At 51.4% G+C, this 15595-nt stretch overlaps 1 protein-coding gene and 1 long non-coding RNA gene across 2 annotated transcripts in view; one reads left to right on the top strand and one right to left on the bottom strand.

Moving 5' to 3' along the window:
• LOC135304013 (zinc finger and SCAN domain-containing protein 2-like) overlaps positions 1 to 15595 on the top strand; it is a 291747-nt gene that overhangs the window by 28260 nt on the left and 247892 nt on the right. The gene's annotated exons all lie outside the window — the stretch shown is intronic.
• LOC135302279 (uncharacterized) lies at positions 6963 to 10617 on the bottom strand. Its single transcript, XR_010363984.1, has 2 exons — positions 9474 to 10617; positions 6963 to 8942 (listed from the first exon to the last, which is right to left on the bottom strand). It is a non-coding gene; the product is annotated as an uncharacterized LOC135302279 (long non-coding RNA).

Raw genomic sequence — 15595 nt, 5'->3', positions numbered from 1 at the left:
ATTCATATCTTGTCCCCAAGGTGCTGGGGCCAATGGCTTCCCAGGCAGGCTCCTGGAGCAGAAGTGGCTTTTCAGAGCCCAGGCAGAAATGAGCCCTGAGGCAGCAGCTCTGCAGTGCTGGCCACCAGGCCGGGCTGCCAAGGGAGGCTTCTGGCCATGGCCTGCAAGCAGCTGCTGCTGCCAAGGTGCCTTTGGTGCCTCAGGCTCTGCCTGGCACAGCTCCCAGCATGGGACTCTGCCCTTGTGCCCGAGCCCTTCCCTGTGCTGGGGCTGGCCTGGGGCTTTTCCTGCAGCAGGACCTGCCCTGCTGATGGCACAGGAAAGGCAGTTCCTGCTGGAGCAGGAGGCTCTGCCTGCAATGGGCTCCAACAACTCCAGCAAGGCCCTGTTGACTCCAAAATTGCTTCCTAGAGCAGAATATTCTAATAATTGTTATAGCTCCTTTACTGTGGAGTAAATAACTGTAGTTAAGATCTTTTTGTCTAATCATGATCAGAATCAATCAGAGCCATATTTATATAAATTTGTCTGGTATTTCATCATTAATCCTGTAGGAAAAATTGTGCAAAAGTTCAATTCCACCTGTCCAATCTTTTACACCTTTGACAAAATCTGGGGCTAGGATTGGATCCAGCCTCTCCCAGTCTCCTCTCTTAAAAGGAGTTTTACAAGTCTAAGGGTCCTGTGGTCATTTGAAGATCCATGGTGGCTCTTGGGTGCCATTTCTCCACCTCACGACTCAGCAGGAGTTTCTCCAATAAAGAAATAAAGCTTTTGCCTGAAGCTCCCACTCTGCCCATAACAGGAACCCCTGGGAGTGTCTGGGACACCCCAGCTCTTTGGCAGCCTGGGGACTCCTGGGATGTCATCGTGGAGCCCCTGTGAGTGCCTGTGACAGATCAGTGCCTTTGCAGCCCAAGATGCCCTGGGATGTCACCATGGAATGGCTGTGACTTATTCTGACCACAGGGCTCTTTACCATCCCCAGAAACCCCTGGGAGGTGTCCATGGAGCCCCTGTCTCTGCCTGCGACATTCCAGCTCTTGAACAGCCTAGAGACTCTTGGAAAGTCCCCATGGAACTCATCTGATGGTGTGAGACGACTTGGTTGCTTAGCAGGCAACCATCACCAGGACCCTGTTGCTATGGCCAGTATCCATGGCAACCATCACCAGCCCCCTGTTACTATGGTCAGTTTCCATGGCAACCATCCCCAGCCCCCTGTTGCCATGCTCAGTCCCTTGGCAGCTCCATGCAGACCCCAGGCCAGGGGTGGTTGCCATGAACACCAGCTCAGGCCTGCAGCCAGAGCCTGTTGCCATGGCAACCATTGGCAGCCCCATCCCCAGGGTCATGGGATCCCAGATCCACAGAACTGGCTGAGCTGGGAGGGACCCATCAGGATCCTGGAGTCCAAGTGCTGGCCCTGCACAGGACACCCCAACAATGCCAGCCTGGGCCTGGCAGCGCTGGCCAAACGCTGCTGGAGCTCAGAGAGCCCTGGAGCTGGGAGCCTTCCCTGGGGAGCCTGGGCAGTGCCCCAGCAGCCTCTGGAGAAAAACCTCTTCCTGAGATCCAACCTGAGCCTGCCCCGACTCAGCTGCAGCCGTTCCCTCCAGTCCTCCCTCCCTCCCTCCCCTGGGCACCAGAGGGAAGAGGTTCCCACAGCCCCAGCCAGGGACCCGCTCCCAAGGCTGTTGCCATGACCACCAGGGCTGGGACCAGCTGGGATGCTCGGTTTCCATGGGGCAGAGTTTAGGAATGGGAATCTCCAATTTCCCGCTCCTGCTAAAACTGCGCTGCCGCTCGCTGCCCTCCCACCTCCCATGGAAAGCACAAAAGGCAAAGATCCTGGCCTGGGATAAGAAGAATTTATTAGGAACAGCAATGAGATAAGGAACAATCAAGAACAGCAAAAATATTCACAACAGAAGGGAAAATAGAAACTATTTGCAGGGAAAACTACAACACAACTGACTGGCTCTTCCTGGCAATGTATTTCCCCCTGCCTGCAAAGGACACCCTTCTCCTCAGGGAGAAAGAGAGTCCCTTTCCTGCCCTGGCAATGACCTGAGGTGGGAGTGAATGTAATGACACAGCCATGGCCTGAACCTCAGGTTATTCAATCCCACATCAGGTCACTGGCAGGGGCAGGAGAAGGGACAGGTGTCTTCCTAGCATGGATTGCAGTGAATATGGATCACAGGTCTCTTCCCAATGTGGGTCCTCCAATTGGGTATGAAGCCGGAGCCAGGCACGAAGCTCTTCCTGCAATTGGGGCATTTGCAGGGCTTCACTTACTGGTGCATCCGTTGGTGTCTGGTTAACTTAGAGCTCTGGGTGAAGCTCTTCCCACACTGGGGACACTCGTAGGGCCTCTTCCCAGTGTGGATGCACCAGTGGGTGACGAGGGTGTAGCTGTGCTTGAAGCCCTTCCCACAGTCAGGGCAGCGGAAGGGCCTCTCCTCGCTGTGAATCTGCTGGTGATGGAGGAGATTAGATCTAGTGTGAAACCTCTTCCCACACTGGGGACACTTGTAGGGCCTCTCCCCAGTGTGGATACGCTGGTGGCGGATGACGTGCGAGTTGCGGTTGAAGCCCTTCCCACATTCGGGGCAGCGGAAAGGCCTCTTCTCAGCGTGAATCCACTGGTGATTGAGGAGTTCTGAGCTGCAACTGAAGCCCTTCCCACATTTTCCACACTTGTATGGCCATTCCCCATGATGAAGCTGCTCATGGACCACCAGCTCTGAGCTCTGGCAGGAGCTTTGTCCACCTTCCTGGCACAGGGTGGGTCTTTCCTCCTCAGAGCACCCTGGGCTGGGTTTGGAGCCCCTCCTCCTGCAGGATCTCTGGGGCTTTTCCTCCCAGTCGGATTCCTGTCCTTTGGAGCCCCTCAAAACAGCCACTTCCACTAGGTTCTGCCATGGGGATTTGCCCTCCCTGGTCTCCATCCTCAGCTCCTTGTCTGGGGGACGAATGACAAGGAGAGGGTGGGATTTGCCTCCATGCCACAGGGAAGGGGAAGGAGATCCTTTCTGGGTATCCCCAGCAGGATGGTGTTGGAAGCGGGGTTGTCCTGTAGCCAGGCACCATTCTGGGCTGGGAGATGGAGCAGGAGAGAGGGGTAAAGGGGCACTGACTTCCTCCTCCTCACCTGCCTGGATGTCTCGGGCTATCTTCCTCTTCCTTGCAGCCTCCCCCTCCATCCGGCCAAGGTTTGGGAATGGGAAAACCTGGTTTAAGAGGAAAACAATGGATGAGTACATGGAGTTTTGTACTGGTTTCAAGGCAAACCACAGGGAGAGTCTAAGTCAGAATTACAATTTAACAAGAAAATTAAGATCAAGGCAATGATACAGAAACCCTGCCTTAAACTGACAGAGTCAGGATATAACCTGGCACCCTGTTGCTCAGGGTGCTGGTAGCAGTGCCATTAAATGGTGGCTGCAGTCCTGTTGCAGTGATGATCGTAATTCTGTCAAAGCCGTGATCCTGTAGAAGGGTCTGGTCCTCCTCTGAAGTCCAGTGGTGGTGATGGAGCTCTTGTCCTCTGGCAATCCAGTAGCCAAGGTGCTCCTGGGGCTGTAAGCCTCAGCTTATATCCAGGTAGGAATGCTTGGCTCCTCCCCCTGGGCACAGCATCCCACAATGGGATGATGCCATTTTACCAGTCCTGCAGGGACACTCAATGGCCCATTAACAGAAGATAGCCCCTGGAGGGCGTTATCAGGGCTGAGTCATGGAAGAGTGTCTTGGTTTAGGGCAAGTTTGGGAGATAACCCCCAAAGGGGCTTCTCTACAATAGCAGATTCAATTGCCCCTCCCCCCTCCAACTGGTTCGGGAGAAAATATCTCCTTGGAGAAAAGTGGAAAGAAACCTGTTTATTAAACAATAGAAACCAAACAATATTAAACAATAAAACTTCTCACTGATCCAAGGAAAGCAAACTCAGAACAGTCCTCTCCTCTGGTTGCAGCTCGGCTCACTCAGTCTCTGATCAGTCTCTGGTGCTGGAAACGCCGTGGCCCAGGCCTGGCCAGGGGCCACAGGTGGAGCTGCCGGTGCTCTTCTGGGTGTTCAGTCCAGAGCAGGCTTGAACACGTCTAAGAAAAAAGGAAAAAATCACAATCCGGAGAACTTCTTTGCCTCAGCTAGCTAAAACTAACTAAAAGCAAGAAAAAGGGGAAAAAGGAGCTCTGTCCGGCTGTCTGTCCATCCGCAGACAACACAGTCCAGGAGCAGGAATGTGGAGGAGTGAGAGCAGTCTGAAAACAAACTGCGCGCTTCTTCCCTCCCCTCTTCACTGTCTGGAAGAGAGTCTTAAAGGTGTAAAACTTATTATTCAGTATAAACAGAACAAGACAATTGGGGATAAAAGCATCACATAGTCAACCCAGGACAAAGAGATAAAGATCACTGCCCTGCCTGTTTATGACAGTTTCTAAAGGTGGTGATGGAAAACATGCATTTGGTTACATCTTACACTGCAACCTGAAACAGTGGGGTAATCCCTGCTGGGGGGGTGAACACCACCCCCCTTACCCAAACTGGCTCAGGTGTAAAACCCCCACCCCAGGAAGGCCACGCACACAGGGGACAATGTCACACTTGCTCTGCCCCGGGGAAGGTTTCTGTCCCTGTCACTCCCTTGCCCGCTCCCCTTTTCTCTTTCTTTCCATCTCTCTCTCTACCTCACATTTACCGTTCAATAAAATCCTCATTGGGTTTTGTCTCATTAGCACCTTCATTGAGGCAGAAGCATCTCTCTAACAATTTTCTTAACCAGATTGCAACATTATTTTGGCACAGTGGGTTTAGGCAGTATTGTCTGACCCTAAGTGCCTTTGACAACAGCATGGTTCCCTCCTCTGAGGAGGTTGTAGCTCTTTCTGGAGGAACTCTTGGAATCTTGGATGCAGGTTCCTCTGGGGGACATATGGGAGAACTGATGAGGAAAATGGCTGTTGTGGGTGGCCAGTGTAAAGAAATTATTTTGTTGTCCTTCCTTGAAAAGTTTGTTCAAATCACTGGAGGAAAGGGAGCAAATGATACCAATGAGACTGACAAGGTTCATTCACCCCACAGTGAGGAACACAAGGCTGCTAAAAGTCCTACAAGAAGCCCAGCTCCATGAGCTAAATTCGCAAATAAATCCCGAATTCACAGGCTTGGGGCTTTGCAATATGTGAGAATCATTATTCTCTTTGTCCCTGTCACCTTTCTGACCGCTATAGAGAGCTTTCCTTCCCATTTAATAACTTGTATTGGGCTGAATTTCCATTTTTCTTTTATCAGAACCTGCCGGCAGCTGAGCTGGAGCTGTGCAGGAACCGATGAAACTTGAAATTGCCATTGTTTTTATTGTCAGTTTATTCATTTATTGTATTGTCAGTTTATTCATGACTGGGATTTGTTTACATTTCTATCACAAGTGACTAGTGGGAAGAGCAAATTCAAGGCATTTTATGTAGGGTTGAGTTTGATTTCTGCCAAGTTTATTTTGTCTGGTGCCCAGGGGATGCTCGAGGTGTCTCTGTGCCTCTCACCCTGGGGGATGCTTGGGAGGGACATGGCAGGCTTATCCCTGTCCCTGCTACCCCAGGCTATTCCCCAGGGGTTGCCCCTGTCCCTCTCACCCCAGGCCATTCCCCAGTGGTCTCCATCATTCTCACTCCAGGGAATGCCTGGGGGGTCTCTCTCCCTCTCACCCCCATGCCAAGCCAGTGCTCAAGGGAGTCTCTGTCCCTCTCAGCCCAGGGGATGCTCAGGGGTCTCTGTGCCCTCGCCCTGGGGGATGCTCAGGGGTGTCTCCATCCCTCTGGCCTCAGGGAATGCTTGTGCAGGGTTGGGGACCAGGGGCTCTGTGTCCCTCTCACCACTGTGGTGTTGTGGTGCACCAGTTTAGTTGTTCTCTTGCACTGGGTGATTGGGAATTTGCACAGAATAGTTTTATATTGCACTGTGTAGCTTATGTTACATCATGTGGTTTGTTACCCCTTTTCCCTATCACATGGTCTTTCCCTCACCTGTCCCGGTACCACCTGGTGGTCTCTCCCCTGGGTTACCCCTCCCCTCGCCACTCCTCACTGGTATCCCATTGGCTGTGCACCTCTCCCTCTGTCCCCATCCCAGGGGGGTATAAAAGCTCCCTGCTGCTAGGGAAAGCCCTCTTTTCTCCCATGGGTTTGTCTGCCTGATGTGTGTCTTGGAATAAAGGACAACGTTTCCCATGTGGAGGAGAGTGCTTCTCTAATCTTTTACCATCGTCCATGAAGTATTGTGTGGGCAAGGGTCTGTAGCTAGCCGGAGTGGACTCCAACAGGCCAGGAAACACGCTTCTTCAGACTGGCTTCTCTGCTCCTCAGAGGCTGGCTCTGATCTTCTGCAAAGCAGCCAAATTGCCGTCCTCGAGTCCCTCTCGTGTTATCACGCTGGGGGTGCCCACATTCTCCACCAAAAATGGAGGATCAGGAATGGGACATCACATCATGATCAATATGATTGAGTGAAGCTAATTTAGTATCCTAAAAAGGCTTTATTTATAATAAGTTTCTACTGTTCACGTGTCTCTAGCTAATACATGACTGGTTAATCCTAGCTGTTCATGCATCTAAATTAGAATGTTGATTGTATCATCTGATTTTTATGCGTTTTGCTGTGGTTGTCTGGCCCACCCTTTGCTTCTCTTTTTTTTTTTTTTTCCAATTTGCTAACAAGCTTGCTGAGTCTTGATGATTCTTCTTCTCATATGTTTCTCAGGATATACTGACCCCATTTCTGAATATGTCTATTATCTATTGTCTGTGAACATGTCCATTATCCATTGTTACCATCAGGCTGGATTGTGCATGGGCTGAATATGGCCATTGTTTTGCAACCTGCAAAAAATCCTCAAGAGAACCCTTTATATAAAACATCAGAATAATTTAGATTGGATATCCTCTTTTGAATTAACCAGTCCAAAAACCTGTTCCAAATAGGGCTAAGGAGTTCAGGTCACCCAATTTCCAGTCAAAATTTTAGTATCTCCAAGAGTTGGGATCCATCTTCTCTCAAGGGATCCTTGCCTTAGGGAATTTCATCCAATAACAGGATTTTCCTTCACCATGAGTATGGGCACATCTTCTACTCCCAGCTTCCCCATGTCAATCCTTGTATATCCAGCTTTCCCAACCTTCTTGGTTGACTCAGTGTCTTTTTTGAACTGGACAACCCAAAAAAAGGACAAATTATCTTCATTTCTCTTTCTTTCCTTAGGCAGCAGGAGGTCAGTAATGCACCTCAGCCTTTCCAGGTTTAATCCTATCCCCTGAGTCATGGCTGTGACAGGAGAAAATGTCACCAATTCCTGGTGTCTTCCCTGCCCTTCTGGCCTTCCTCTGTGTCATGGGTTGGTGCTGGAGCAGTGCCAATGCTCCCATGAAAACATATTTTTCTCAAATGGTTACTGTGAGATGTGAGCAGAAACAGAGCAGAGCAGGCTCAAGCTTAGAAATAAAGGGAAAAAAAACTTTATTAACCTATAACTATAATAAAAGAAACACAAAATTCAAAATTAAAACCTTCCAAAACATTCCTCCTCTCCCCACCCAATTTCCACCAAAGCACAGTGAGACAAAACCTTGGATTCTCAGTCAAGTTACCACCTCTCAGATAACAATTCTCAGTTCATCAAGGGAGAGAGGAGTCTCTCTTGTACCATAGTCTTCCCCAGGAAACACAGTTGAAACCTCTCATACTTCCATCTCACACATGGCACCACCCAGAGAAAATCTGCCATTGTGACCTCTTCCTTCCATGCTCTCACCACTGTCCATGGACCAAGACTGCTTCTAGGGCTCCTTTTAAGGATGCTTTGCCAAGTACCAGAGAATGACAGTTTTTCTCATTTTGGGACAACAGTCCCCCCCATTTTCATCTCCCCTGGGGCCAAGGGTCTTGAGAACAGAGATCTTCTTCTTCTTCTTTGAAGACAGAGGGCACCACCACACCCTCCTCATCTTTCTCTGTTCACTTCACTCCTGCACATCACGTCACTGCAGCAGGTCACTCTCTTGGCTCAAGCCATTGCATCCTCCTAAATGCAGTCTCTCTGTTACAGGAAAATTGGTTCAGTCTATGGCTATACAAGAAAAAGTCCAGCCAAAGGCCACTCCATCATCTCTTCCCACTTGTCGGGGTTGGCTGTTATTTTCTCTGCCCCAGCACAGGAAAAGGTGGTTCTGGGCAGGCCGCACTTTCGAAGAAGGAGTCTGGACTCTTGCTTTTGGTCTTCAGTTGAGTTTATTGTTCCTTATCTACAAAGTTTTCTGTCTGTCCAGCCGAGGTCTGCTCAGCAAGACAGCCAAGGGCACTCTCTCCCGCCCACGGGGCGGTTATCTCTTTTATAGTGAAAATTACATATTAGATATGTACCTTCAATTTCCAATACTTTTCGCCCTTGTTGGCAAGTGCACCTTCACTATGAACCAATCCACACATGCCAACATCATCCTGAATATGGATGCCAAGGAGAAGAAAGAAGAAGGACAGGGCACACCCAAATCCCTCCATCTTGGGACTCCCGTCCCCCATGTGCAGAATTCCAAACACCCTTGTACAACACACAAAACCCCCCTGTACAGTGCATTATAATTTAAGTTTTATCTAGTGAATATCATCCCCTCATCATTCAAACTTGAAATTCTCTCATTTCCTCACATTCTGGGGTCATTTCTTTAGAAGGATCAAAGTCAAGCCACCAGATACTTTTGGCAACATTCCAGGACCTCCGAGCTCCCCAAGGGTTGTCTTGGTAGCTCTGGACATCCGGAGTGATGTACTGAGTTCCCACACCCACCTAGGCTTCTTTCCCATCTTCTGACGTCTCAAGTCCCAGGTTGTCTCTCTTCTCTTTCAGATCAAGGATTAGAGTTTTGCAAAGTTTTCGCAAAGTTGTCTAAGGAAGAGTTAAAGTCTCAGGCTCTGCTGCCCTCAGGATGGCTGAAATCTCACAGCAGCCTGCCCAGGACTCCCACGCCTGGGCACCTTCTGCCTCCCTTCTCTTTCTCCTCTGCTGGCCCTGCTGCCAGCACATAATATCAAATTTCAAGGTGGCACAGGCTCTCTCTGTCTGGCGGGGGGGCTCTCTCTGGAGGGGCTGCCCAGGACATCTCAGTGTTTCTCCACCCCTCCGTTCCTGCAGGGGCCGTGACCGGTTCCACTCCCTTCTCCCCCATCTCTGTCTGGGGTTCCGGCCTCCCTCAGCCCAGGCCGCATGACTTCCCCTGCCCCACCTGGCCTGTGGCTGGGCAGGGGAGGCCTGAACCCTTCACTGACCAGAATAAAAGAGAGAGTTCCCCTGGGAGTTCTCTGCTTTTAACCCTCTGTGTTCTCAGAGGCGTGTCCATGTCATCCATGGTTACTCCAGGTGTCAATATTAAAATCTGACCACTAATTGGTTTGACTAGAACTTCCCGAGAAAACTCACTTCCTTGTCAGCTTATGACTCTTGGCCTCTGGTGGCTGCCCCTGCGACACTGGGGCTTGGTTCTTTCCTTCCCAAGATCACTGTGACACTGTGGAGACCTCATGAAACCAAGGGGATCATTTTGGCACCACTGGAGCCCATGGAACCAAGGGGCCATGGTAACACAGCGAGGCTTCATGGAACCCAGAGACCTTTATGACTCTGTGGGGCCTGATGGACCCATGGAGACCATTCTGACCCTTCAGGGCCTCCTGTCACCAAGGGGGCATTATGGCACCTCAGGTTCTCATGGAAGCAAGGGACCAATGGGAATTGTGGGGCCCCATGGAATTGAGGGAACATGGAACAGGTCTGGCTGGCTTGGCCTCCCAGGGGCCACCTGACAGGTCTGGCTGATCTTGGGATGTCAAAGGCTGCCTCTCATCAGCTCCTGGAGCACTGATGCTCTGTACTTTCCTTGCTATTGAAAAGAACCCTCGGTCTTTTCTGTTGTCCATTGCCAAAATTGGTACTCTCCCTAAAATATTTCCTGTATGCAAGGGAATCTCTCAGAACAAAACTTGCCAGCTCTGGCTGGCCTTGGCCTCTGGTCGTCACCTCTCCACCTGGGAAACACTGGGGCTCTGTTCCTTCCTTCTTATGGAAAAAAAATGGCTTTCATGTCGAAATGCCATGGCCAAAACTAGAATTTGTCCTCCCAAATTCGGTATATTCAAGGATTGCTCCCTGACAAAAGTAGCCAGGACAGACAGGTCAAGTTGGCCCTGACCTCTGGTGGTTTTCTTAGACCATGAGCTGAATGTTTCCATTTGAAAACACCTTGGAGAGGGCCCAAAGATCTCCCAAGGTGGGGTTTTGAGGCCTTGGGATCATGAGCAGTACATATGGACAAAGGAGCTCTGTGCTCTGTGCTGTTGTGGTGGTTTTGCATCATGGAAGGGATGTTCTAAAAGAAGCTGCTAGCAGTTTCCTCTGTCTCTGGCAAAAAAAAATCAGTAATTAGCTGTGAGAACTGACAATCTGTTAAACCACTAAGAAAACTGTACATGACTCTGTGAAGACACATGTTAAAGACGAGAAAGCCTGGGAGGGTCTCTTTCCCTTCTGGCCGGCAAAGAGGTAACAAGGCTGGCCCAGCCCCCGTCTCAGCCAGGCCGGGCCGGGCGGCTCCTGCCGTGGGGCCGGGCCCCTTCCCAGGGAGCCCCCCAGGCCCCATCGGCTGCCGGGCAGGGTAGGGGAGGCCGCGGGGCCGTGGCCGGGCCGGGCCATGGCTGCGGTTGCCAACACCTGGCGCTGCCGAGCCCTGCCCCACAGCCAGCCTGGGCCCAGCCAGGATCCGCCAGGCCCCAGGAGCAGCCCCGGGCCGGGCTGGCTCGGCCAAGATTCTGCCACCCTTGGGGTTCACCCGCAAGCCCCGGGCAGGGGGAGGAGAAGCCATGGGCCCCGGCCGTGCTGCTGCTGTGTTCTGGCCTGGCTTCTGAGATCCTGGCCCTGCCCCAGCGCGGCCCATCCTGACACAGCCCCAGCGCAGCCGCTGCAGAAACCTCCATCGTAAAACAGCTCCGGCCGCAAGGACCCAGCCCGGCGGGGGTCACGGAACCATCTGCAGGCCTCAGATGAGATATTAACTCTGTCAGTGCTTCCATCCTCCCTCCAGTGAGAGAAAAGGACAACGTGCCGGCACATAGAGGAGGAACATGAAGACACCAAGGTCAGTGAAGAGGAAGTTGAGTCCCAGATGGGAGGGATGAAAAGATGCCTTGATCTTGGGGCTGAAATCCTCTTGTAAAGCTATAGAGGAGGATGTAATTAATACATCAAATTATCTTTTTCCCTATAACGCATTGAAAAATATGGGGAGATGACTTGTTCAGCAAAGGCCTCCATGCTAAAGTAATCAAATGTTGAAGTAGCTGTGATCCCATGAGAAGTTTGTACAGAGAAAGAGAGTAGAGTGATGAGACCCTGTGTCCTCACAGAACAGAGAGAAGATCTCTGTTCCCAGAGATGAAGATGATTTTAGAAATAGATGAAGAGAACCTTTGCTCTCAAACAGTTCATCTTTAAACTAATACCCCATACACTGACATGGCTCACAAGCACAGCTGAGGGGAAAGGTGTGAAAAAATGGGAAGGACTTCACAATTGCAGATTTTCTGGGTGGCTGCTATTCATGGGAATTGAGAGCCACGGAGAAGTGTTTTCTTATGGAGAAGCCTCCATAGCATGAAAGAGAGACTCCTCTCCCTAACTGAACTGAAGAAAGACTATTCTAGAGATCGTAAACTGACTGAAATTTTAGGTTTTGTTTCCTTACATTCTCAGTAAGAATGAAAAGGTTGTAGGGAGAAGGAAATTGTTCCAAAGTTTTGATCTGCTTCTTATTACTCTTTTATTTAGTTACTATTCATAAACTTTTCTTTATACACTTTTAAAGTTTTGAGCCTATTTTCCCTTTCTCCTAATCCTACCTAACAGCCGGAAATGAGTAAGAATATTCTAGTGAGTGCACTGCTAATTAGCCAACACTGAACCCACCACACTAAATGATGCATTGGCCAAGAAATCTTAAAATGGCAAACCAAAACCATTACAGAAATCTTCCTGATGAACTGCATGAGAGCAGAGGGAAATCAAGGCAGAGCCATGGTTTGGCAGGACTTGCTTGATCCTAATGAGCCACATGGTGCATTTGGAGCTGAGCCCTGGAACATCAGGGCCTGAGAGGAAATTGCACAAATCTTTCCAGGAGTCAAAGTCAGAGGAAACATCCAAAGAGTCTCAGATCATAAATGGGCCCCACTGAGGTCCATCCCCAACACAGGCTCTTCATGGACTCCTTGGAGGAGAGAACTGGAGGCCAGGAGGGCACAAAATCCTTTCAGAGACTCAGTGGGGAAACGAAAATCCAAGGTATTTTAAAAACCCTTGAGTATCTCAAAGCATTAATGAGCCCCTCAGAGTGCCAGTACAAAACTCTCAAGGGACTCGTTAAAGCAGATAATTGGGGCCATGCTTGCACAAGCCTCTCCCAGAGTCTGTATCAAAAGGGAAACACCAAGTACCTTAAAATAATTCAAGTACCCTGAAGCATTAATGAGCCCCACTGAGTGTTGTTACTGACAAAGCCTCTCCAGGGACTAATTACAGCAGATAATTGGAGGCCATGATTGCACAAACCTCTCAGAGAGTCTAAGCCAAAAGAAAAACCCAAAGTCCTTTGAAAAACCTGCAGTCCCTGGGAGCCTGAAGGAGCCCCCAGGGCCATTGCTGAGCAAGGCTCCACAGGGACTCCTTCCAGCAGATCCTTGAGGCCACTGGGATGTGGGCTAGGGGGGCATGCTGAGGGCAAGACAAGGGGCTGACAGTGCCCAGCCTGGCTGGGGCTGTGCCAGGAGGCCCCAGGGCCTCAGGACAAGGTGTCTCCTCCCAGCCCTTGGTGGCACAGACCCTGCTGTGCCCCAGGCCACCAAGACTTGGCTTCTCTTTGTCCCCACCTGCCATCTGTGCCTCCAGTGCCCTGTTCTGCCTGGGGCCTGGAAACACTTTCTCAGTCGTGTCCCTCAGTGGGATCCAGTAAAAGTCCAAGAAACTTTGGAGTGTGATTCTGACTTGGAGTTCTGGAGAGGTTTCTTCAGCTGCCTCTCAGGGACTGATGTTCAGGGCATGAGCACAAAGCCCCACAGGGTCAGTAAAGTCCTGCTGCTGTGTCTGTGCTGCTGAGCTGGGCTGAGCTCCTGGCACAGAGGCAGTTGCTGGTAACCAAGAAGAGCTTCAAAAGCACATTTCTCTTGATGAGCAGCTCTTCTGCCAGCCCAGCAGGGCTGGAGCACTGCCTGCAGGCACAGCCCAGAGGCACAGAGAGCTTCAATCAGTCAGGACTGGGAAGGTGCTGAGTAGTGCCTGGAGCAGAATCACTGCCAGCACACTTAGCCTAGGAACCTCTGGCTGCAGGACAATGCAGCTGCAGCTCCTGAAGCCATCTCCTAAAGCTGGAACATCCCAATGCCTACAGACCCTGTGAGTACATTCTCTGATTGTCTCTGGTGCAGAGCAGCCAGGGGTGCCCAGGGCTGTCCTGCAGAGCAGGCTCCTGCAGCCCAGGGCGCTGTGCTGGGGCAGGGACTCTGCTGCCTGCCAGGGACAGCTCTCAGCCAGCCCTGGCAGCTGCTCCCAGCACTGGGGGACAAGATCTGGGTGGCAGGAGATAGCTGGTAAGGCTTGGAAGTGTTCTCCTTGTGTGGTGAGGATGCTTCATTGTTGAGGACTGCTCCCTGCATGACATTTAACTGCAGAGTATTTCCAAGTAGATTATACAGGGAGCACAGCAAGTCAGGGGCAGCATAAAATGGGAAAATCCTGCTTTTTTAATCTGCTGCTCTGGGTTGCCTAGATGGGAAATTGTACATAGATTTTAATCTCTCAATTCAGGCTGTAAAATTTAAAAAAAAAAAATTCTCTTAAATCTCAATAAAGTGAGCAGTGACAGAAATCAACACAGGTCCCCTTAGAAGCAACATCAGTGTCACTTTTCCAGCCTCCTCAGGGTTGCTCTGGCGATGCCATCAGAGCCTGCAGAGCCAGAGCTGTCCCTGAGCATTGCCAGAGCTGGGAGAGGTCTGCAGGGCAGAGCTGAGCCCCCAGGGCTGGGCTGGGCTCTGGCAGCACTGGCAGGGCCCTGCCCTGGGCACAGGGAAGCAGCTGCTGGCAGGGACAGCTCCAGGCAGCAGACCCCTGGGCAGGTAGTGCGGGGAAAGCACCCCCAGGCTGTGCTGGGATATTTAAAGTCCTCTCCAAACCCAACTATTCCATGATTACTTTTTTTGCAGATCCCCATGCCAAGACACAGCAAATGTCCAACAGCAGCTCCATCAGGCACTTCCTCCTGCTGGCATTGGCAGACACGCGGCAGCGGCAGCTCCTGCACTTCTGCCTCTTGCTGGGCATCTCCCTGGCTGCCCTCCTGGGCAACGGCCTCATCATCAGCGCCGTAGCCTTTGGCCACCACCTGCACACGCCCATGTTCTTCTTCCTGCTCAACCTGGCCCTCAGCCACCTGGGCTCCATCTGCACCACTGTCCCCAAAGCCATGCACAATTCCCTCTGGGACACCAGCAACATCTCCTACACAGGATGTGTGGCATAGATCTTTTTCTTTGTGTTCTTCATCTCAGCAGAATTTTAGATCCTGACCATCATGTGCTACGACCACTACGTGTCCATCTGCAAAGCCCTGCACTACGGGACCCTCCTGGGCAGCAGAGCTCATGCCCACATGGCAGCAGCTGCCTGGACCTGTGGCCTATTCAATGCTCTGCTGCACACAGCCAATACATTTTCCCTGCCCCTGTGCCATGGCAATGCCCTGGGCCAGTTCTTCTGTGAAATCCCACACATCCTCAAGCTCTCCTGCTCCAAATCCCACCTTAGAGAAACTGGGCTCCTTGCGGTTAGTACTTGTTTAGGACTTGCATGTTTTGTGTTCATTGTTTTCTCCTATGTGCAGATCTTCAGGGCTGTGCTGAGGATTCCCTCTGAGCAGGGACAACACAAAGCCTTTTCCACCTGGCTCCCTCACCTGGCCGTGGTCTCCTTGTTCCTCAGCACTCTCCTGTTTGCTCACCTGAAGCCCTCCACTATGTCTTTCCCATCTCTGGATCTGGCCCTGTCAGTTCTGTACTCGGTGGTCTCTCCAGCCCCAGCTGACAGAGCAGCTGGCGGAGCGTTGGTTTGAACTGTGATTGTGTATGGTTATCACGTCCGGACGTGTGTGCTTGTGTGTGTGTGTGGGTGTGAGTGAACAGTGAAACAACGCTGCGGGGAGTGAGGTCTTGGTTTAGTTTCTCTGGTAACTGTGGTTTTTCAAAGAACATTTCAAGGGTCCCGGGTCGCCGTGAGCGTGGCGCAGGTCGGCGCGGCGGGAAGAGGTGGCGCAAAGCCGGGGCAGCGGCGGCCAGCCGGCAGCGCCTGGGAGAGCAAGCAGCGCATGCCCAGCGCAGGCAGCCCCTGGCTGGCAGCACATGCGTGGTGCAGGGCAGCTCCAACGAGCGGGGCCAGCGCGGTGCAGGGCCATGAGCCGGGGCTTGCCAAATTGCTCTCAGCGCAGCGGGCCTACAGCACGG

The sequence above is a fragment of the Passer domesticus genome, chromosome 6 (assembly GCF_036417665.1).
Source record: "Passer domesticus isolate bPasDom1 chromosome 6, bPasDom1.hap1, whole genome shotgun sequence".
Taxonomy (NCBI): domain Eukaryota; kingdom Metazoa; phylum Chordata; class Aves; order Passeriformes; family Passeridae; genus Passer; species Passer domesticus.
This window is presented reverse-complemented; position numbering and strand designations above follow the sequence as displayed.